This window comes from Gallinula chloropus (genome assembly GCF_964237585.1).
Source record: "Gallinula chloropus genome assembly, chromosome: 3".
NCBI classification, from domain to species: Eukaryota; Metazoa; Chordata; class Aves; order Gruiformes; family Rallidae; genus Gallinula; species Gallinula chloropus.
In genome coordinates, this window is record NC_140087.1 from 47,779,341 (window position 1) to 47,802,014 (window position 22,674).

A 22,674-nucleotide genomic window follows, 5' to 3' on the forward strand; every position below is an offset into this window, starting at 1 on the left:
AGGCATCTCAATATTTTCTATGAGGTATCAAGCTGATCTTTTTTAAAGCTAATATCTTGTGCACTTACACTGAAGTTAAACTAGTCACTGATCTGGTAGATGTGACTTTCCTGGTAGATGACAGGTTGGCCATGAGCCAGCAGTGTGCCCTGGTGGCTAAGAGAGCCAATGGGATCCTGGGGTGCATCCGGAGGAGTATAGCCAGCAGGTCAAAGGAGGTGATCCTCCCCCTCTACTCTGCCCTGGTCAGGCCCCACCTGGAGTATTGTGTCCAGTTCTGGGCTCCTTGGTTTAAAAAGGACAGGGATCTCCTGGAGAGAGTCCAAAGAAGGGCCACAGAGATGATTAGGGGCCTGGAACATCTCCCCTGTGAGGAAAGGCTGAGTAAGTTGGGACTCTTCAACATTGAGAAGACTAAGGGGGGACCTAATTAAAGTTTATAATTATCTGAAGCAGGGGATGCAGGGGGAGTCAACCAGCTCCTTTTCAGTGCTCTGTGGAGACAGGACAAGGGGCAATGGCTGCAAGTTGGAGCACAGGAAGTTCCGCACCAACATGCGGAAGAACTTTTTCACAGTGAGGGTGACAGAGCCCTGGGACAGGCTGCCCAGGGAGGTGGTGGAGTCTCCTTCTCTGGAGATATTCAAGACCCGTCTGGACGCCCATCTGAGTGATATGTCCTAGGGAGCTGCTTTGGCAGGGGGGTTGGACCCGATGATCTCTTGAGGTCCCTTCCAACCCCTACAATTCTATGATTCTATGATCTTTTGCAGAGAGGCTGCAACGGAGACCACTGATCTGAGTTAACTTAAAAACATGGCCTCTGTTATAAACATCTATTTTCAGAGGCTAAGCCTAAGTGGCTAAGGTTTGAAATGACTGGCATTGGGAACACAAGAGAGGAATATGCAGAAGCAGCTTGTTTGGTTTGCGTTTTTGGTTTGCAGGGAATCACAGACTTTCAGCTGAATGCAGTTTGCCTGCGTTGAATCAGAAATACATAAAACAAAATAGAAGTTACTGAACTCAAGCACTGTATTAGCAGCATGTAACTATACGTTATGTCAATTTAGGAATACCAATCTAGCTAGTAAATCCACAAAGGCAGTCGTTTCAGCATACTAGAATAAAAAAGAAAAGGCTGTGAATACGAAAGGAGCCCGTGACAGCGTGACGGGCTGCCAGCAGGGAGCCAGCACGCCATCTTCCCGGCCAGGGGTGCCCTTTGCCTGCCCACACAAGCACAGGGAACACGCCTGTCTTTCTACCTTTGCTCTCAAGGCAGCAGCTGTGATGGCAAAGGCTTTCAGGTGAAGGAACCCTGATCTCCAGCCATCTTATCTGTTGCCCACAGTCAATCTTTTCCTGTCACTGTGGCTTCCCCTGCTCGCTCCCCTTCTCCGCGCGTGAAGCTTCCCTGTCAGAACTCCGTTGCCATCAGAGCCCACCTGCCGTCATTTTCACAATGATTCGGTGCAGCTCTTCAGGTGCCGCAGGCAAAGGAACCACTGTGAGAAACCATCGAAACCCAATGCTGCTTTTCTGATCAAACACCAGCCCGTTCTACTTCCTCCTCTAAAGCAAGGGAGGGAGCTTACCTTTCCTGGGGAAAACCCCCACTGTACAATCTAAGGGAACACAGCGATGGTGGTTTCTGTTTATTCCAGTGGCCAGGCAAGACACGGTATGTTCGCTGGGCCGTTTGGGTTTTTATGACTTTGCTGTGTACGATGAAACCAGGCTCTCTCTCAAGGATACTGAGTGCCCCCTGGTTCAACTTGCAGTCTTCTGCCATAATAAAATTCTCACGTTAGGTTTTTCTTCAAGAAAAACAGGAAAACAGAATGCATAAGGTATTGGAAGGCAAGCACATGGAGTATTTAAATTATGTAAGTATAAATTACAATCCAGTTTCCTGTAGGACCAGTCGTGATTTTTTAGTTCTAGGATGGTAAACTGGGTTGTAATTTTCTTCATTTTCTATCACATTACTGTAGAGCCTTATACACAGTCTCCATTATCGTGGCTTGATATACTGCCAGCAAACAATTGTTCACACAGCTTGATGTATTTCTCAGAGGGTCTTTGATAAATGCATTCCTTGTTTAGCCATATACTCATGGTAATTTGTCTGTTGAACACATGAAGAAATAGAGATGAATTTAAGGGTGAAATTAATTCTTATGATGACGTTAAGGGAAGTCTGTGATCTTCAACAGAATTAAAAGTAGACTCACATCACATCCAGCTCCACACAGAAGCTTTTTTCCAGCCAAGGTTACTGGACTCTGGTGATAACCTGAGTCTAACACGTCTTCCACGTGAAATCAAAAGCTTCCTTAGCTGTCAAGGGGGACACAGTGATCACTTGGAAGAGCTCAGATCCATGAGCTCCTACAGAAAGCTTTGAAAGGCCTCCTCTCAATTTCTGTAGACCTTCCTCTTCCCTCCAGCTCCATGAACATGCCCGTGATGTACAACCACCATTTTTCAGTTGCAAAGTACCAGTTCTTAACTTGTAAAAAATAATACTTTATTTTTGAATAATGGCTATAATACTGCAGCATCCATCATTGAGCTCATAAACCAGGAGCTGGAACCACTTGGTCATTTAGTTAATAGGTTCAAATAATGAGAGTTAAACAACAAAAACCACAACATAACGACAAATACATTAGATTAAAGCAGCTTTTCATGTTTTGCCAGGGGTTTCTTCCTTGACTTAAATTAAAATTTGCAAATATAAAGAGTTTAATAAATGCATGTCTGGCTTGGGGCTAGCATGTAAGATAAACAATATCTCAAAAAAAAATCAAAACTAAAGATGTATTCCTTTGCCCTAGTACAAAATCCTGCTATACCACATTTTGACATAGCAGAGAAATTCAGCAAGTGTCCCTTACTCAGACTAAAATTCTCAAATAGTATCCGGAAAATCTTTTAGAAGACCAAATGCAATACTGGCATTTCTGCTCTAGAAGAGATTTAGAGTCTAATCTGAAAATAATTTCTTAACATAACTCATGTTACTTTGTCACAAACTAAACATTTCTTGTTCAAAACCCTAATAAATTGTACCTGAATCTAGAGCCAGTAGAGTGTTCAAATTAACCAGTGAAAGAAAGACAAGAGAAAATGTGCTTGGGAAAAAAATTATAAAATTTTGTGCATTAACCTAAACATATCTACATCACCCCTGTATAAGAAATAAAATACTAAATTCTGCTTTACTACTAATTGACTCCTTCCTTCTCTTTAGAAAAAGTAGAAATATAATATTACATATAATGTAGGTTTTTCCGCCTGAAAGGAGTGCTGAGAATCTTAGGAGGCTATCAAAATAAAACAGGATGGACTTTATCAGTAGGCTTTTATAGAATGACCTCCACTGAGATAGATAGTTTCAGACAGCACTAACTAAGGGAAAGTAGCTGACATGGTGGATGCCAGAGCCTCAGCCCAAAATGACATTAATAAATTTGAGAATTGACCTACACAACTGTTGTGACCTTCAACAGGGAAAAAAATGCAGGTTTCTGCAACCAGAGTGGAATAACCCCATGTATTGATACCAGCTTGGAAATACCTTACCAAGCAGTGGCCCTTAAGAAAATGCCTGTGGTGTTAGAAAAGACACCAGGCTGCAACAGTGAGCCACTCACTACGAAAAAACCCTGAATTGCACACTGAACTGTGTTAGGAAGACAGGGGCAACAGACCAAGGGAAGCAGCCCTGGGAGACCCTCAGTTCAAGAGGGATGCAGAGAAAGTGAGAAAGGTCCAACAAAGGGCTGCCAAGGTAAGGTACCTAATGTACATATCCTATGCAGAGAGACCGAGGGAGCTGAGCATGGTAAGTTTGGTGAAAAGGAAACCACATGATGGTTTAATAAATGCTTACAAGTATTTCAAGGGCAATTATTAGGATACCACCATGAAACTCCTCTTGGTAGCATGGGCAGCACAACAAAGACAACAAACACACATTGCAGCTTCAGAGGTTTAGGTTGGCCATTTGGAAAAATATTTTCTGCAGCAGGTCTGGAATAGGTTGATAAAGAGGTTGCGAGTTTCTGTCCTTAGAAAGGCTCATGCAGACAATGCAATAGCGGCTCTGGTCCTGTGCTGCAATAGCCATCTTCTAAGCAGAAGCTTAGACTAGTTGACCTTTAAAAGAGCATATTTTTATGATTCCTTGGAAGAGTAGAGTTTGAAACTATCCCTCCATTCATTCTTAATCTACTATTTTTCTGATCAGATATCGTAAACATTATATTTTTTATTTCGATTAGATATTTCAGTGAATACATGTATTCACAGAAACCAACACCAGTACTTCAAGCAAAAGCTGTTCTTGAACATGATCATGACTTCATCTGCCTAATCTGGAAATAATTTACCAGATCTACGGCACAATATTAATTCTTTTTTTCTTGCTTAAGTAAGTGTTGCTTCTATCCTAGCACAAAGATTCTGATGTTTCTAGAAGAACTATGTTCTAATACGTTCACTGGTATTGCAAACTGAACATAAAGCACAACCAAGAGAAATCTGCAAAAGCATCAAAAAGGTAATTGCCGAGCAGCCGGACCACCTCCTAAAGCAATGTCATAATTCCACTTGTAACCTCTGTATTTGTTCAGAATGGTGAATCTGAAACGCATACAGAAAAGGGAGCATACAATCTGGGAAATACTAACACTATTTTGTTCAATGAAATTCAAATGTCCTCATCACTGACAAAGTTTCTTTCTTAAAAGGTAGCTTCTTTCTTAAATCCCTAAACAGATAATGATGTATTACTGATGTCTCAGTATTCAAAAGAGACACAAATGGCAGTCTTCATCTCTCAAACAGAACATACCTGCCAGTTACTGACTTTCTGTATGGGTTTTGTGAAGATGAAGGGGGGAAAGCAGCAGAGCCTGACACTGAGTAATCTTAACACGTAATGGCCTACTACAGTCCTCACTTGGAGATGGGATGAAGCTGGGGAACAAGTGCCCACCTCAGCACTGCTGAGCTGCAGGCACCTAGCCCCTCACTGCTGGTGCCTCCACCCCAGGCCATGGGTGCCCACTCTCTAGCTTCACCCTTTCCTTCCTCACAAGTCCTCAGGCATTTAACTGGAGGCAGGAGTCACTACTGCCTGGTTAACCTGCTTCCAGTTAACAACCTGGTATGCTTGGCAAATAAACATACAGTATTATTTAAAGATGCAACCTTTGGTACCTTGGACATCATGCACCACACAGTCCATTGAGGTTCTTCCTGATGAACACCCCATGTAGCCAGGAAGCATGCTGTTGCATACTACAAATATGACAATGAGAGGAGATCTTCACTGAAGTTAACCAGAGCAAAAAGTTTATATCTGTCCAGTGGATCAGCAAACATCTCTTGTAGTTTTGCATGGCTGGGTTCTGGTGAAGAGGGGCAGGGGGCTGCAGGGGAGGCTTCTGCAAGAAGCAGCTTGAAACTCTCTGCAGGTCCCAGAGAGCAAACACTAGTTGGCTCAAGGCCAGAGTCATTGCTGACCAAGGCCGAGCCAACCAGAGATGGTCACAGCGCCTCTGGGAATCATATTTAGGAGGAAAAAAGCACTAGCAGGCATTTTTTGCCACCAGAGAAGGGAGTGAGAAGATGTAAGAAGGTGTGCAGACACCAAGGTCAGTGTCAAGCAAGGGGAGGAGGTGCCCCAGGCTCTGGAGAGAAAGATGCCCCTGCAGCCCGTGGAGAAACCCGTGGTGGAGCGGGTGTCCCCCAGAAGCCCATGGAAGACGACAAGACCCCACCTGCAGCCCATGGAGAGGCCCCACACTGGAACAGGAGACATACAGAAGATACTGCAATCAGCACTGGAGCCAGCATTTGCAGCCCATGGAGAGAGACAGAGACACGGAGATGAGTGAGAGAGATCGATCCACAGTGGGCAGGTTTGCTGCTGGTGGCAGGGAGCTTGTGATTCCATGGAGGACCAGGCTGGAGCAGTCTGGAACTGACCGACTGAGAGACAGTCTATGATTCTATACCTGTGACCCACAGAAGTGACCCACACTGGGGCAGCTGGTGAAGAGCTGAAGCCCTGTGGGAAAGAACTGATGCGGGAGAAGTTCATGGAGGACTGACTCCCATGGGTGAGACCCCACGGTGCAGCAGGGGAAGGGTGTGAGGAATCCCACCTGGCCAACAAGGAAAACAATTCATGAGAACTGATCAAAACACCCATCCCCCCAGTCCCTACCCCTCCCCATGCCACAATGGGGGGAAGAAGGGAGCGAAATCATGACTAAAGTGAAGTCTGCTAAGAAGGGAGGGGTGAGGGTAGGTGCTTTAAGATATGGTCATACTTCTCATTACTCAACTCTGGTTTCACTGTGTGTGCAGTGTAGTGTAATAAATTAGAGTTTTCTTTCCTTTATTCCATGTTGAGTCTATTTTGCCCATGACACTAATTGCAGACCGATCTCTCCCTGTCCTTATCTCCACTCCTAAGCCTCTCAATATATATTTTCTCCCTTGTCCAGCTTAAAGGGGTGTGATAGAGCAAATTTGGTGGGCATCTGGCCTCCAGCCAGGGTCAAACCACCACAATACCCTGCCTTTGATGTAGGAAACAATAAATGAAGAAGTCAACCAGCACTTATACAGAAATTGTTGCAGCAGAGGAAATGAAGAAAACCAGCAACAGCAAGAACAACAACCCACCCCACAGAGGAAAGCTGAAAGGCTGAGCATGTCCTGGATTCTTTCCAAGAGGCACGCACACTTCATGCTGCTTTAACTACATAAAGGTGCTTGCTTGCAAATTCAGCAAGTGTCTTGCCATCAATAAACCAACGTTTGAATAATAAGCTTTGATGCAAATGCTTTCCTCTGATCCTTAATTAGTGAAAGGAGAAAGTGACTTACAGCAGCAAAGAAAATCTCTCGCAGCAGATCAGAGATGTCTTATGCAATACACAAATGTTTATCCTTTACCCACTTCCAATACTTCTTTACCATTTTGAACTCTTAGTACTTATTCTAACCCAAACAAACATTAGTAGGCACAAAATCAGTCTTACCTTGGGATCAAAATAAACACCTGACACACGTGTAAAGTACATCATAAAATGTTTTCCTTTGGGTAGAATTTAAGCATAATGTTTAAATTAAATTGCTACTATCTACCTAAAATTATTAATGGAAAACTATTTAAAAATGGTTTAACATGTATCTATCTGTATACTTGAAATACTGCTCAGTTAGCCTCTGGGTTTTTTGGAGGCAACATGGGGAAATGAAAGGAAATGTAGTTTCAATGGTGGAGAATTTCAAGCTATATAATTTTTAAATACATTACAAAAGAAGTTGACTGAGTTCTAAAACTAATTTTTAAAGTTCAAATCCACTCCCTGTGGTAGCAATCAGAGTTTCTGAAAAAAAAGAATTAAAAAACATGAACTAGTGATTCACTGTGCTGAAAAGCTTTGGAAACATTAAAAGCAGATAAAAATGTGAATGAAGGAAAAAAATATGGGTAAAGAAGTTTTTTACCCTTTAGCCCCTTAAAAGACTGTCCTTTGAAATCATTGAACCTCACAGCAATGATCCCATTTGATGGCTGTCTTTTAAAAATGGTTCATTTACATCATTAATAAAAATGGCTCTAGATAAGTAATTGAGCATGTCAAAAGCCAAGACTTCGGGGCATCAGATGTTCAGCATGAATCACACTGCTTCAGAATACCCAGATAGGTGCGTGGTATTTTCTAGGGCTCCAAGGTTTGTGTTCACATGCAGAGAAGGCAATTCCTTCAGGAACCGAAATTGAAATGAGGCAAAATATTGCCAGACCAGAGCAGAGGAAAACAGAGAGGGCTTACCTCCACAGTGCCCTGGACAGCATCTGTGGCCTGAGCAGGGGGCAGAAACACATTAATTCAAAGAAAAAAAATCAATTTCTTTCTTTCCATCCTATCAAGCTAGGGATGGAAGATTTGTTGGGAATCTTCCTCTGATCCACAGATTAGACTGAGGTGTGATTCATATCCTACCTGATGCAGATGTGTTCATAACTCATCCTGCAGGAATGGAATGATTTCTACCAAACAGGTAGAGAGGTGAGACAGGAACCCTATAAATACCATCCCAAACTGTCAGCTCAGAAATAGACAATGCATGAAATAAGTCCTTCTTACAGACCAAATCCCAAACAGGCTTGTGAAGAACACGATACACTCACCTCTCATGTGTAATACAATAAAACTGCTGTACACATTACCACAGCAGTTTCCCCCAATATCTTAAAATCACCACGGGAATCAAAATCCATTTGGAGGGTTATGGGGAACTTGTGTTGAGGCTCATGCAAGCAATTACCATAAATGCAGACACAATTGCAGTTTGGATGTTACAGAACTAAATTAAGAGTGCTATCTGGCCAAAGAAACCTGATTAAAGACAATGGAAACAGAAAGTGAGATTAGATCTAATTAGTTCACAAAAAAAGAGGCAACACTTCCAAATTTAAGGCTGAATTGTCATTAAAATGATGCTGTTAAAATTTAAATCACTATATTTAAATTAAGTGTAGCTCAATTAGAATTTAACAGTCATCTTTGGGAAGGGACCATAGACTATTGGTTACAGAAAAAATACCTTACATAGCTTGTGACATAGGTCCTTGCATTTCTTTTCTCCCACAATCATATCCTGTATATTTAATAATGAAATTATTCTGGCTTCTCATCGGGTTCATTTCATACAGGTGTTATAGTTTTTGAAAGAATGAGAAAATGTCTTAGCACCTCTAAGATAGTCCTTAGATAAAAGAACTTTAAAAAAAAAGGGAAAAGAAAATAACCTTTCTAAAAAAGTTTTTAAATCTATTGCCTTCAAAAATGACATTTTTCCTTTTTCAAAAGAAACATGAGTAATGGAGGAGGTTAAAATTGGGAATAGTTTTAAAAAAGAAACCTCACACAGGGATTATCTGAAGTACATAATACCTCAGACTTAAAGTCTGAAGCACTATGGCAAACTACAGCATCTTGAGGGGATAATTTTACACAGAAGCAAACAACAATACACACATGTTTTACAAGGATCCTGGGGTACTTCAAAGAGATCAGATGAACAGATGAGGGTCAGCCGGCAAGACTATCAGGACAGAGTCCAGAACCAGCATCTACCAAGCTCCAAGTGAGAGCTGGGTTCCCAAGCCAAGTTCTGCACATTTATGGATTTTGAAATTCAGGCAAATATACTGCTTAAGTATTCTGAATTTATATCTCTGAAAACCCAAGACCTTTTTTTTTAACTGCAGGATAAGTTTGGGCAAGGAATAGCTCCAAATTCCCCTAGAATTAATTAATTAATTCAGTTACAGTGTCTTCTGGTCGCTATAGGTAATGCTTCAGATTCAAAACCTAACAATTATAACTAAAATCATTCAGAAAAGCTAATATATGAGACTTGTAGACCCCAATCCCACCAATACAGTATCAAATATGACCACTGGAAATAACATCAGAGAAGTCTATGAGATTAATTAGTTTGCTAAATACAACATTTGGTAGTAATAATTGGGAAGCTTCAGCTTCTTCTTGATGTAGACTTAGATAATCTCCATACTATCCATGACAAACCAGTCAATATAATTTTCCTCAGCCCAAAATAGCAACATCAGTGGGGTTAGAAAGAAAGAAAGAACTAATTAAAGAAGCCTCTCCATTTTCAAAAGCAGAATTGCTACATTCATACCTTTCCATTATCTCAAAAGTTCTCTATTTTTCCTTAAGGAGACTGAAGAGTCTCATTCACCATTATGTATGATTTCTGGCTAAAAAGTATATTTTTGGCCAACATGGACATCTGAGACATTATTTCAAAGACGTTTCTCTAAAAAAAGATCAGGGGAAGTGTTATACAAAAAGAAAACAAATCTATTTTTTAATTCAGTGAAACAACAACTTCTAAGTTTTTAAAAAATAAAAAAATTCACAAAATCCGTTCCTTATTTTTTTAACCAGCCTAAAGAACCTCATTTATGAGGGTACTTCTCAGTGGTAGCCAATGGAACAGAAGCTGTACCTAGACCAATACTTTAAATCACTGGATTTCTCTGAACAAATAGCACTCTTTTCTGCTTCAGGTCACTGATGCTGTAGCTACAGTTGTGTTTGCAGTGATCCACACAGATGCCTCACCTGAGAAGCTTTAACAGGCTCCAGCTCTGCAAGTTGGGCATTGCTTTGTTGGGGTTGCTTTTTTCCTAGATGAAAATTAACTTCACTCCTTTATACTTTTGATGATTAGATATTGTATAAATATCAGGAAGAATGGTGAATATTCGTGATTTAAAGACTCATTCAGGCCCACATTCTTATACATAAGTAGACTAGAAGGTTAGATATAGGTATACATACTTATGTGTATTTATATATACATACACATATAGCCCTGGCTATGTGGCAATCATCTGCACTCAGACACAATGAATACACAGCAGAAACATGGAACTGCAAATGCACATATCGTTTCTTAATGCTCATACTTCCATCAAGTAACTTAAATAGAAATTAACACTAAGTGCTTGAAGTAATCAATACCCACAGTGACAGTCTCGAGGATTAGCCCCAAATTTGAACACGAGATAATAGTCATAACTACCTTCACCAGCAGTAGTCTCTTTCTGTCACTCTTAACATTCAAAGTGTCAGGAAAAAAAATAATCTAAGCCTGGTTTTCTTTCTGTGTTCTACAGATACTCATCTCTGGCATCAGCAGACTGAGTCCCGGCTTCACATTGATTTTCTTTTTTCCTGATGTATACAGTGAAATTGAAGTCCTATGCATTTCTGCTAAATAAGGCTTTGCCTCAGCTAATAACAAACTATGACAATGGTCTGAAAAGAATTGGGGAAAGGGAAGCAGTCTTTTAAAAAAAAAATCACCAGCAGCTGTGAATTTATAACTGTCAATAAAATTGCTGAGGTTTTTATATGCACATTAACAGCATGCTTCAGTGTAAAATGGGATTCTTAATTCTTTTCACAGAGCATTAAATCATATTTAAGATTAAAAAAAACATCCTTGATCAGCTACTGACAGGTTCCCTCCCTATCAAAACCATTCTGCTCCCCGTGTTTATTCTTTGTAGATTTCAGCAACAAGCTAATTGCAAAAGATTCTTCTTGATGTACAATATAAAATAATAGGGTACAACTACACAACATATGTTGCTCTTCATCTACTCGCAGCACAGCTCCAAGAGACAAATGTGTTTTCTTGTTATGCCAGTGAGATGTATTTCAAAAGAAAGGTAAGTCAGAAGTATAAAATGGTGTAGGACACAGCTTCAGGTTCCTTCAGCTGCACACAAGTGTCTTTCATTTACTGCATACTTCATGAGAGGCTACCTAGCACCCTGAGAAGGTGCAACAATTAACTTGTGAAGCAGTTCTCAACCTTCTGTTAGGGGTCACTCAGGAAACCAGCAATACCTGAGCCTCCCGAGAATTCTGTGTTGCCAAAATGTTCCTCAGTTCCCAAATCCTGGTGGGCACCAAGGGCACCTTCTTACCCATTTTTACATTTCATCCTATCCTTCAGAAGCTACATCGAAACTATCAGGCAAAATATGGCCCCTGGGTTTTTCTCATTCCTTGAGAAACTAATAAAAATAAGCATCAATCAGAGCATTTCCAATACAGCGTCTACCTATTTTTCTCCCAGCGTCACTGGCAGTGCAAGCTAGCTAGGGCACCAGGGCAGCACAGGAGTGATGAGTAACTAGACCATGACTGTTGCTAAAAAAATATTGTTACAGGCAAGACCCTCTGTCATCAGGGCAATATATTACCTGCATTGATTTTATATTATTAACTAAATATTTCTACATAACCGTTGGCCTTCCCTTTCGTAGGAACTTGACTGCAGTATCTTTATCAGAAGGCTGTAAGAGGCAAGACCACAATAATTTTGTGGCACAGACAATGCCAGCAGCAGTATTCTGGCCTAAGGTCTTCATCTATCTTGACATCAGTCACACAATAAGAACAAATAAACATCCCCAAATACCTTTGGCAGTGGCACTCCCAGCTCCCCATGCCACAGGGCCACCAGTGCATCCACTACCAGATGAAAAAACAAACAGCTCATGCACCAACACATGAGGACTGGTGTTGGCGTGCACATGGTGTCCCATCCTGGCCATGGTCAGATGCTCCAGAATCAGCGGTACCTGCAGGGAAAACTGGCCTCTGCACTGCCCAAGGGAAAGGTTTGGGTCCTGGTAGGCAGGACAGGGAGCCTGGAACATCCTGGCCAAAAGGCTTGCTGGCTGCTGTCCACATACTGCTGTGCTGCATGTGTGCTAGCACACGGTCCTATGCCTGTCCCTCTGGTCCGTGGGCTCAAAACAGCTTTTGCAGCCAGAACGAGGAGCTTCTGAAATGCAGCCCCCAGGCACTCAACTTGCACCACTCTCGTCCTACCTGACTCTGCGTGCTGGCACAGCAGCCAAGGGATAAAGCAGCACACATTCAGCTTCCCAAACTTCTCCAGAGAAAATTACAGCTTGAGTGACCCATTATTATTGAACTGGTTTTTAATGAAATGCTAGTACTATACACCACTACACAAAGAACATATGTGGCTGTAAGTGATTAATTACACTCTTGAAGAACCTAATAAGAGGCTCTTATATTTAAAATACTTTATGGCAACTATTAATTTTTTCTCTCTAATTATCAGAGTAGCGATGGAGTAATGAGCCCTTCATCTCAAATTTACTTATTTTCCTTTTTCCCCTCCTTCCATTCTATAGCTATGTTAATGCTAATTGTTGGGTTTGTGCAACAACTAATCTTATTTCTCTTTATAATTTCTAAAATACAAAATACATCAAGGCTGAAATCAGACAAAAAAATCAATTTTATAAAAAATTAAGAGGTTTTTTTTAGAAATGGCTGCCTCAGGTAATTCACATTATTTTATTTTCACCACATTTCTAAAGAGTATGAATTTTAGCTATATAGTCATTCAGGGGTCAGTCTTCAGATGCTGAAAATGCTTCTGAAATGTGCTGAGCATCTACTATTGAGCACTGGAGAACAGTGGCAGCAAACATACCCAAAAGTACTGAAAATTCAGACGCTACATACACTAACTGCAGGAAGTTACCTCCTGATACCAACTAGCAATAGGATTTTTCACCCAGATGACCTGTTTGACAAGTACAGACAGCCTGATGTTTTAAATGGGACTCTACATATAAATCAATGGAATCAATATTTGAGAATTTACTTTGCTTTCAGTGCTGGACCATGAGCAAGTCTGAAACCACCACTATTGACCTTCTGCAGTTGCCTGACCCAAAATCAGAGGCCAGAAGCAGAATTTCAGTACCATCTCCTAACAGCTGAAGGAGTATCATTTGCATGGATGTAAAATTTCATATTGACCAAAAGTAACAGTAGCTCTCTTAATATTCTGCTAATTTTAATACACTGCAAAAGATGTGAGGGAACATTGCATCTTGCCATTACTGGGGAGCAGTTATTGTGTGAAGAAATGAAGAAGACCCCACACACACACTGAGCTGACCTCTCTGAATATACCTTTATGGTCTGTCTTAATGCTATTTTCCAAAGCCTTTACTTGCAAACCTTTATTTTAGACAGATGAAAACCAACCACAGCAGGAAGAGGAAAAGTAACCCTTTGAGGATACTAATCCATATGCCCTTAAATGCATTTTTACTTTTCCCAAATAAGAGAAAAAACAACTCCATTCTATGAGTAAAGATTATTAATATCCATATTATAAAATGCAACCAGTTTCAGGGAAAGGCAATTGTTTCAGGTGTTCTTAAAAGTTGTTGTCAATTTTACAGCAGGTCCATGGATTTCTGCTTTTAGCTGCTGAAGCTCAGCCCTGACACCTGGCTTAGCAGACACTGCAGAGCTACGGGCATCAGCCTGTCTTGTTAATTGGCATGGGAGGGTGCTGCTGGTTGGAAGAGGACAGTCTGCTCAAGACCAAGTACTTTGCCTTTTACCAAGCCTGTTGGTGGCAGCTGCAGCCAAAGCTCTTAAAATGCCATCTACAACCGCACGTCAGGGCAACCCTGGATAAGCACAGACACCTCTGGTAAATATGCTTGTCTTTGCAAGCCTGATGAGGGATGCAAGCCTCACTTTTGTGGAAAATTAACAGGTGACTTCTGCTGTTTCATCCACCAAACACAATTCTCATACCAAAGAGTGTGTCCTCGAGAACGAGGGGTATAATGATTCTTTATTGCTTGGGAAAGCTGCGTACCCCCAGGGAATATGTGTCATCGTCATAAGCCACAAGTAAGGCTGGTGGAGCCAGCTTTAGGCTCTAATAAAAGAGGTGGTAAAGAAGAGCTGAAAACACTGTGACAAAAGACGCTTTTGTTACATGTTGAGATGAATCTGAATCAAAACGCGTTCACAGTTATAATTTCTTCTAGATTTGGGAAAACTGCCAGTAGGAATAGCATGATTTTACTTCCCAGTGCCACTATAATTCTTACTCCTATCAAAGGAGGCTGAAAAAAATTGCCAAGTTATTTCATTCGGAAATGCAGCTAATTTCCAGGCATGGTAATTTTCCCCCTACAAAATTGTATAATGAGCTTTAAATTCACTAAATAAAGGGTCTCTTCTCTGAGTGATTATGCTTAATTTACACAGGAATTAATGGTGACTGGACTTCCTTTCAGAATAGCTTTAAAAGCTGCATTACAAAAACAACATCAACAGCTTTGAAAAAAATCCTAGCAGTCGATGGAGTAGAAAATACTCATAACAGAGCATACATATAGGTGTCTTCACAAACACTGTTCATGGGGTAAGCACATAAGGGTTAAATCAGGTATCACAATCTGTTGAATTTATAATGCTGATTTGATACTAAATTCCTTGCTTGGGCATTATGAGGATAGAATGTATAGAAAAGCCTAAATAAACAAGCAGAGAGAAATGCCAGAGAGCAATACTTTCACCTAACTGCATTTGGTGCTATTTATCTGTTTATTAGGTTTGTTTTAATTGGCATGTGTGGGGGTGTGCGTGTGTTTACTGGTTAATTTGTCTAAAGAATGGAAACTTTAGTTCACAGACAAGCCTTACCAAATGTAGCCTGATTTTCAAATAGTTAAGCAATACCTAGAAAGACACACCATTTCCAAAATTCAGGTATTTTGGGGTACTTAGGTAAAACTAAATATGAGAAGCCATTCAAATAGCAGCTTGTTTGTGTCTCACTAAGGTAGTAGATGTGCAATATAGATAGCGTTTATCCCTCGAGTTATTAAATGAAATGAAAATGCTTATCTCAGTGCCCAAAAGTGGTTGACCCAGAGGTTGTGGAAGCAGGAGAAATGCATTCGGGAGTTTTAGTTCAAAAATACCTCTCTTCCTTCCTTTGTAGCTTAGGAAGTCCTAGTTATCTCTTCAGTATACTATAGAAGGGAGATTTACAATATTTGAGGTTTCTCCTTTATTAGAGTTATTTTCTAAAGAGGTATACAGATCATATGGGATCAGTTACATCTGGAAACGTGATTAACAAAATCTGAGGCAAAACACTACGAATGAGCAATACAGACAAAGACTGAGCTATCACAGCAGTTTGGTTAGCTTAAAAGAAACAAAAATAAAATAATTTCATAGAAAAATAAATAAGTAAAGATGAATCCATGGTATATAATCCTTGGGAACCTAGCACATCCGTTGTGGTTTTAACAGCAGTATTTCCTCCGATCAAAATAGGGATGAAGCAGCGTTTTTAACACATCATTACCATCTGCTGGACACGATGGAGAATGCAGCTCAGAATCGAGACCAAGAAAATGGACACCCAGACAGCAAAAGGGGCTGCCAGGTCTATCAGGAAATCCTATAAAGCCATCCTCCCTACATCCTTGCTTCACCTTCACCCTCCACACACACATCCTAACACAACCCGGTCTCCTGATGAAGTTTAGAAAATAACCAGTCTGAAGGTGCGAGAGTGTATCTTGGTAACTACTGTACATGGCATCACCTAGCCATGAATAGGGGCTGAGTCTGAATTCTACAAGGAGTACAGTGAACTAGAGCCCAAGGCTTCTGTAGCAAGTGGCAGACATGCCATCTAGCATCCAGCAGCTTTGACAGACACAAACACTTGGATCATGTTCCTGATGCAAAGTACAAAAGGCTTTCTGGAGATGTTTTATCACATCTCCCCCTGCCTAGAAATCACCTGCAGACTTTGGTACCAAACGTAAAGCTTAGGGAAGATGGAGGGGAGTGAAAAGACCAAAGAATTTGGTCTTTGAAAAGGTTTTTCTCTGATCGAGAAGCCTGTACTTCATCTCACAGACATACGTCTGTACTTGGGTGGAAAACATCTGCTTCTGAAAGTAGCTGCACATCCACATGATGTATGTGTGTCATTAGATCCAATGGATTCAAAAGGAGAGTATGCCTCTTGAATACAAATGTAGTAAAGCACCTGTGAATCTGCTTTTTGAATCAGAACCTGTATTTACTGAATTGACACAAACCATTTAAAATAAATTAGATAATAAGCACTGTCAAAGAACACAACGTGAACTTACAAATACCTACAAATACCTACAAAATTATGAGGGACAATTTACCACTCAATAAAGCTTGGACATCATGATAGCTCATCTGAGCCATTCAAACTAAAGTTAGATTGTGTATGAACTTTGCATGACTTTCAGTAGCAACTGGATGACAGTGGCCACCTCTGGGAGAAGGAAGAGGAGTCCACCCCCAGTCTTCCTCCTGCCTGTCTTAGATTAGCTCCTATGCAAGCTGAAGAGGCTACCAGAGGGGTGGGAGCTTGCAAATGCTGGGTGAGCACCCCCATGCAGAGCTCATCCTATGCCACAGAACCACAAATTGCTCTTTGTTGGTTTGCAGATGCTGTCCATGCTGAGCACTGATCTGAGACTGGGGAGATCAAGGAAGTGATCTGTTTGGATCTACCAAGCAGCTTCATACAAGTAATTTCGCCCCTCTGACATCTCATTTGCCCACACACAGAAATGGATTAAGAACAGCAACCTCCTTTGTGTAGCAGTTTGAGATTGTTATTTAGAAGAGGAAATTATTACTGCTGCAATTAAACTTCATCCCAGGTGTAAATAATGGCCTGGGAGAAAAATTTTAACCTATCTTCAGTATTACAAATTGAAAAAAAAAAACCTTTGTTGGACTTTGTTATGGATTACAACCTTTTCTTTACAGGGCACTCATCTCTTCTGCTTCTTTGCCTTTCTCTTTTCCAGTCAGTTTTTCCTCTGGTTCACCAGCAGCCTTGCTAACACTGCTTATACTTGTCACACCAGCAACTTCATGACATCTTCCCTCAGCCTCCGCTAACACTGAGTTTAAAAGCTGGGCAAAACTTCACTTCTTTTTTACTAACATTTGTCCTCTCATCCTGAAGATCCATGCACATTTCTGTGGTATTTTATCAGTGCTAAGCACTAAAAAATGAGTAAGATTTTATGCAGGAACTGTGTTGGTATAAATTGTAAAAGTGGACACAGTACCTTTTTCCAAAATGGAGATGTTTTAACTCCATGAGGCATTAAGCACCCAAAAGGCATATGGTCACACTGGCAGGGTACATGCCAGCAGGAATTTGAGACAAACAGGAACAGGTCCAAAATTTATCACTGAGGAACTGTCATCCCTACTGTACACATTTCAGATTTTTCTGTTTCCTTGTTTAAACTTCAGACTAGCTCTGCTTAGATGCCTTGGCCTGAAGCTCACTTGCACCTGGAGTGCATTCAGGACTCCCAGAGCACATCTTATGGTTTATTTTCATCAAAAAGGCATCAGTTCATGCACTTCAGGATTGACTAAACCAACCAAGAGGGAAATTCACTTCAGAATATCGCTTCTGGTCTGAATTAAAACATGAATATAGATGCACTTGTTGAGACACTCCAGTATTTTGTGGTCTATTAAGTTCTGACAAATGAGCATATCTCAGTAACAACCACATGGAAACTCATCCCAACAGCAGGATTTGTATTTTTGTTGCAGCTACAAAAAACAGCAACTACACCCCCCACCCCCCCTCCCTTCCAAGGACTTTAAGCATATACATGCTGAATTGTTTAGTTCCACAAAAAGCTAAATCATTTTCAGCCTTAGTTTAATCACAGCTTATCATGTCAGTGGGTGCATCTCCACTGAAACTGGCTTATCCCCTTTTCCAAGATCCTGTGATTTTTATTGCCAAAAAGTAGGCCAAATTGCACAAGTTGGTTACTCACAGGCCTAGATTACAGGGAATGGGATCTCAGGCACGACCAGCCTGTGCTACTTGGCTGAATGATGAGGTTCTGTTCTCACCCATGTTCCAGGATGCTGGATGCAGAGGAGAGGATCCAAGCAGGACTACTGCCAGGGCCCAGGCAAGTCCCCTTGCTGTAAGTGGGGCATAGACATAAATTGGTTCTAGTTTGCAACTTGACATTTTCAGCTTCAAAGTCAAGTTAGCAAAAGGGCTGTTGTTTTGAAAGCATGACAAAGCACACAGAAAAAAACCCCAAACAAACCTTAAAACAATTATAATGGGGAACAGACAAACTTTTGTAAGCTATTAGCATGAATTCAGCCCAACAAACCATTTTGATCACCACCACAATTTAGCAGCACCTGTGTGCTCAGTGACATTATCTTGGCAGTATCAACCCAGCCTGTAGACAAACGTCCATCATCACCAGTCACCACTGAAGTTGGCATAAATTTGCAACTTTGTGGAAAGGGCCTCCAGACAGGAAAAAGGACGAAAGTCACAAGAAAAAGGACATCCTCCTGTCTACCCAGATGTGGTCCTTAAGATCTTCCTCCTGAGACACACTGACAAAACAGTGCAAAGAAACTGCCACTTGTGCTGTTCCATAAATGGTTTGTGTTCCTCCAACCTAGAAAATTGGAACTTTAAATACTATCTGATTAAGACCATTTCACTTCAAGAAACCAATCAACATATCTCTTTTAATAGGTTTTGTTTTAAAGGATGTGAAGGGAGATAGTTGGAAACAACCAAAACAGTGTTAGTTACCTGCTACATTCCAACAACTACTGAACCACAAAATCTTCAATTGATGCCTTCAACAATTCCTTCAATTTTTCACAAGAACACACTCCCAAATAGTTCCAGACAGACCATGAAGATGATCAGGGGGCTGGAGCACCTCTTCTGTGAAGACAGACTGAGAGAGTTGGGCTTGTTCAGCCTGGAGAAGAGAAGGCTCTGGGGAGACCTAATTGCGATGTACCAATACTTAAAAGGGTCCTACAGGAGTGCGAAAGAAGGCCTGTTCATCAAGGAGTGGGGAGATAGGACAAGGGGTAATGGCTTCAAACTGAAAGAGGGTAGGTTTAGATTTGATGTTAGGAAGAAATTCTTCACTGTGAAGGCACTGGCACAGATTGCCCAGAGAGGTTGTGGAAGCCCCACCCCTGTAAGTGTTTAAGGCCAGGCTGGATGAGGCTTTGGGCAACTTGATCTAGTGGAGGGTGTTCCTGCCCATGGCAAAGTGTTTGGAACTAGATGATCTTTGAGGTCCCTCACAGACAAAGTATTCTATGATCCTCTTATGTGAAAGTGGGATTTAAAATTTTTGGATTGAATAAATTAGTGCCTTGTCTTCTTGCTATTTAAAATATCCCTTTTGATTTCATCCCTTTCCCCAGGCATTTCAAAAAGCCTTGTGAGAGCACAACTTTCACAATTCCAAGATAGCACCTGAATTTTCACCTTATATATTCCAACAAGGCAGCTAGTAAAAAAAAATTGAGAAGAACCACAAGGCAAATGTGTATCAGGGTAACTCATTGAGAACAGAAAGTTCTGGATAAATTTCTCAGACAGCCACTGGTTTTATTCTTTCCCTCACTGATGAAACTACAGTAGTGAAAGAGTTATAAAATAGCGAACGTGGCAGCTGCACGTTAAAATGGAGTCCCACAGAGATGAACTAGTATTTTATTATTATTGTAATAAATACATAATCTAGCTGCTTTACTTAGACAAGACATGAAATGGGATGTGTTGGATCCAGCGTAATTATTTCTATTGACACAACCTGCTTATGGTTTTTGGCACTATATGAGAGTAAATCCCTGCCATCTGAAGCCAACAGGAGATCTCATCTTGTCTGCCTATGAAAGGGACTTACAGCTTACAACTACTGAGACAAAGGCAATAGGATGATTATTTCCATTCAGTGTTTTACATATCTTCTTATACTACTGATGATACTTTTGGGAAAATATAAAGCCTGATTTCTGACCAGAATTGGTATTGTTTCAAGTTAAGAGTATAACAGCAAAACAGGTACCAAAGGAAAAGGGAAAAAAAAACCAAAACCAACCAACAAACAAAACCAAATGACCCCCTAGAAGTATTTTCCTAAACTACATAGATGTATGTAGTCACTCTTCTAGGAGCCTTTATGCATGTAAAGCATTGCTTTGGCTGAGATCATTTGCCACAATAACAACAAACATTAGTTCAAGACACAAGAAATTTCTTACATACAAGAACATTTTAAAATATTAATTTTATCTCAGTCTGTTGGAAAATTGCATAAAATGTATTCAGTACTTCGAGAATAAAGGATATTGTTTTGAAGTGATGCATCATATTTTTCATACATAATCCTGTGTAACCTTTCAGTTGTTACTTCAACTATAAAACTCATTTTAATTACAGAGGCACGATGGATATCTTTTTTATAAGAATGATTCTTTCACACTTCTTTCTTTTTTTTTCTTATTTTACATAAAAAGTCTCCCATGCTACCATTTCCAATGTATTCATGGAACAGAATTTCAATGGGACTATTGTTAAGTCTCCATATTTCTACAACCTTTCTGAAAACATTGCCTCAGAAACAATATGCAGAACTGTACGCTAAAAATTTCTGAGCCCATAATATCCTAAGATTTGTTTTTGCAGCGTGAGCTGCATATATGATACACTCTGTTTCTGCTGGAAGGTGGAAAAATATGCCAGGAAATATGCTCAATCTTAGGAAAACATTTTGAAAGTGAGTGATATAAAAAGTATAAACACCTTCCATGATCCCACCCCCCAACAAATAAAACATGTCTGAGTAAATTAGTGCCAGGGCTAGGCTTTTTACATCTCCTGTTCAGAGGTAACATTTTCAGCCAAAAAGACTGCTAGTGCTTTGGACTGGGATAGCTAAAGTGTGGTCAGCAGGTCCATCTAGATTTTCTTAACTCCCGGCCTAACATGAGGCACTAGAGCTAGGATATCACCTCTTGAAACCCATCTCTGAAGCTGGGCCATGAGCTGAGTCTCTGCCAGGAAATGCTTTAACCCCAAGACCCACCTCGCCACCCCTGACCAGACAGAACAAATGAAAAAATCTAATGAAAAGCAATCCATTCATCCTTCTTATTTGACCATACCAGCCCTGGAACCTGTCCTCAGAACATTAAATTACGGAAACACAGCGATGTAGCCAACTTGACGCACCACAGATAAAACGGGGATGCAAGGTGGTAATCGTGTCTCAAAGGGCAGAAGGAGTTCAGAGTTGGCCTCCGCAGAGAATATGTAACTCCATGTCCACATTTGGGTCTTAAAAGATTTAGCAGACACATCTTATTTCTCTGTCAGCCTCTCTTTAAATGCAACTTCACATCTACCTCAGAAAAGTCTTTGGGAAGAAAATGATAGTTGACACAGAGCAATAATCCTCTGGCAAAACATTTTACAAAAGATGACAGAAAGCAGGGAGCACAAATAAGCCTCTGGAGAAGATGTCATGGGAAAATGAGAAAATATAGTCAAAGAAAATCAGCTAATTAAGGCACTGATATAACAAACACATTTGAATGACTAGTGTTTAAAATAAACACAGACTAGATCATAAACTTACAGGTGTTGTCAAGGTACGGTAAGGTTGAAAGAAAAAGCCTCTGTGACTAAGGATGACTGAGTTGTGTGATCAGTTGAAGAGAACAATATGAATTCAAAATAAAAATGCTGCAGGACAAAAAACGGGACCTATGAAGAGAAGAAAGGAGAAACTACATTAGAAAAAAACAACAAAACAAAACCAAACCCAACACAAAAAAACCCAAGGTAAGAACTGTATATAGCAATAACAAAAAATATTCTACAAAGTTAAAATGATGAGAAGGAAAAACACAGTGACTTTCTAAGAGGATCAAATGGTCAAACAGCATCTGTGTCAAAGTACTGAGAGTCTATCAGTCTTACCACAAGGAAAAAAAATCTACCGTGTACACTTATTAAATTCCAAATGCTGCAGTACAAAGCTGTAACACCTTTCACAGCATATTAACAGAATAACCACTGCCTCTGGAGAGGCAAGTAAAAAAAGAAAAAGGCTAAAAATGAACAAAGAACATTAAAGTTTGCTTGGACAGCAACTGGGTATCATATTAAGACTTTAAACAAACAAGACAAGTGATGGATACTAGAAAAATTGGATTTATTTTAGAACACCTGTGCACCCACACAGGATGCTCAGCCCTGTCAAAGCCCTGATAGTGACCCAGGGGATGTTTTTTCACCATACTTTCCCCAGCTGAACCATAAAGCTGATAACATTGGCTT

At 40.5% G+C, this 22,674-nt stretch overlaps 1 protein-coding gene across 1 annotated transcript in view; it reads right to left on the reverse strand.

The window, feature by feature from the left end:
* Positions 1–22,674, reverse strand: part of SMYD3 (SET and MYND domain containing 3) — a gene marked incomplete at both ends in the record, with an annotated part of 393,058 nt that overhangs the window by 171,213 nt on the left and 199,171 nt on the right. The gene's annotated exons all lie outside the window — the stretch shown is intronic.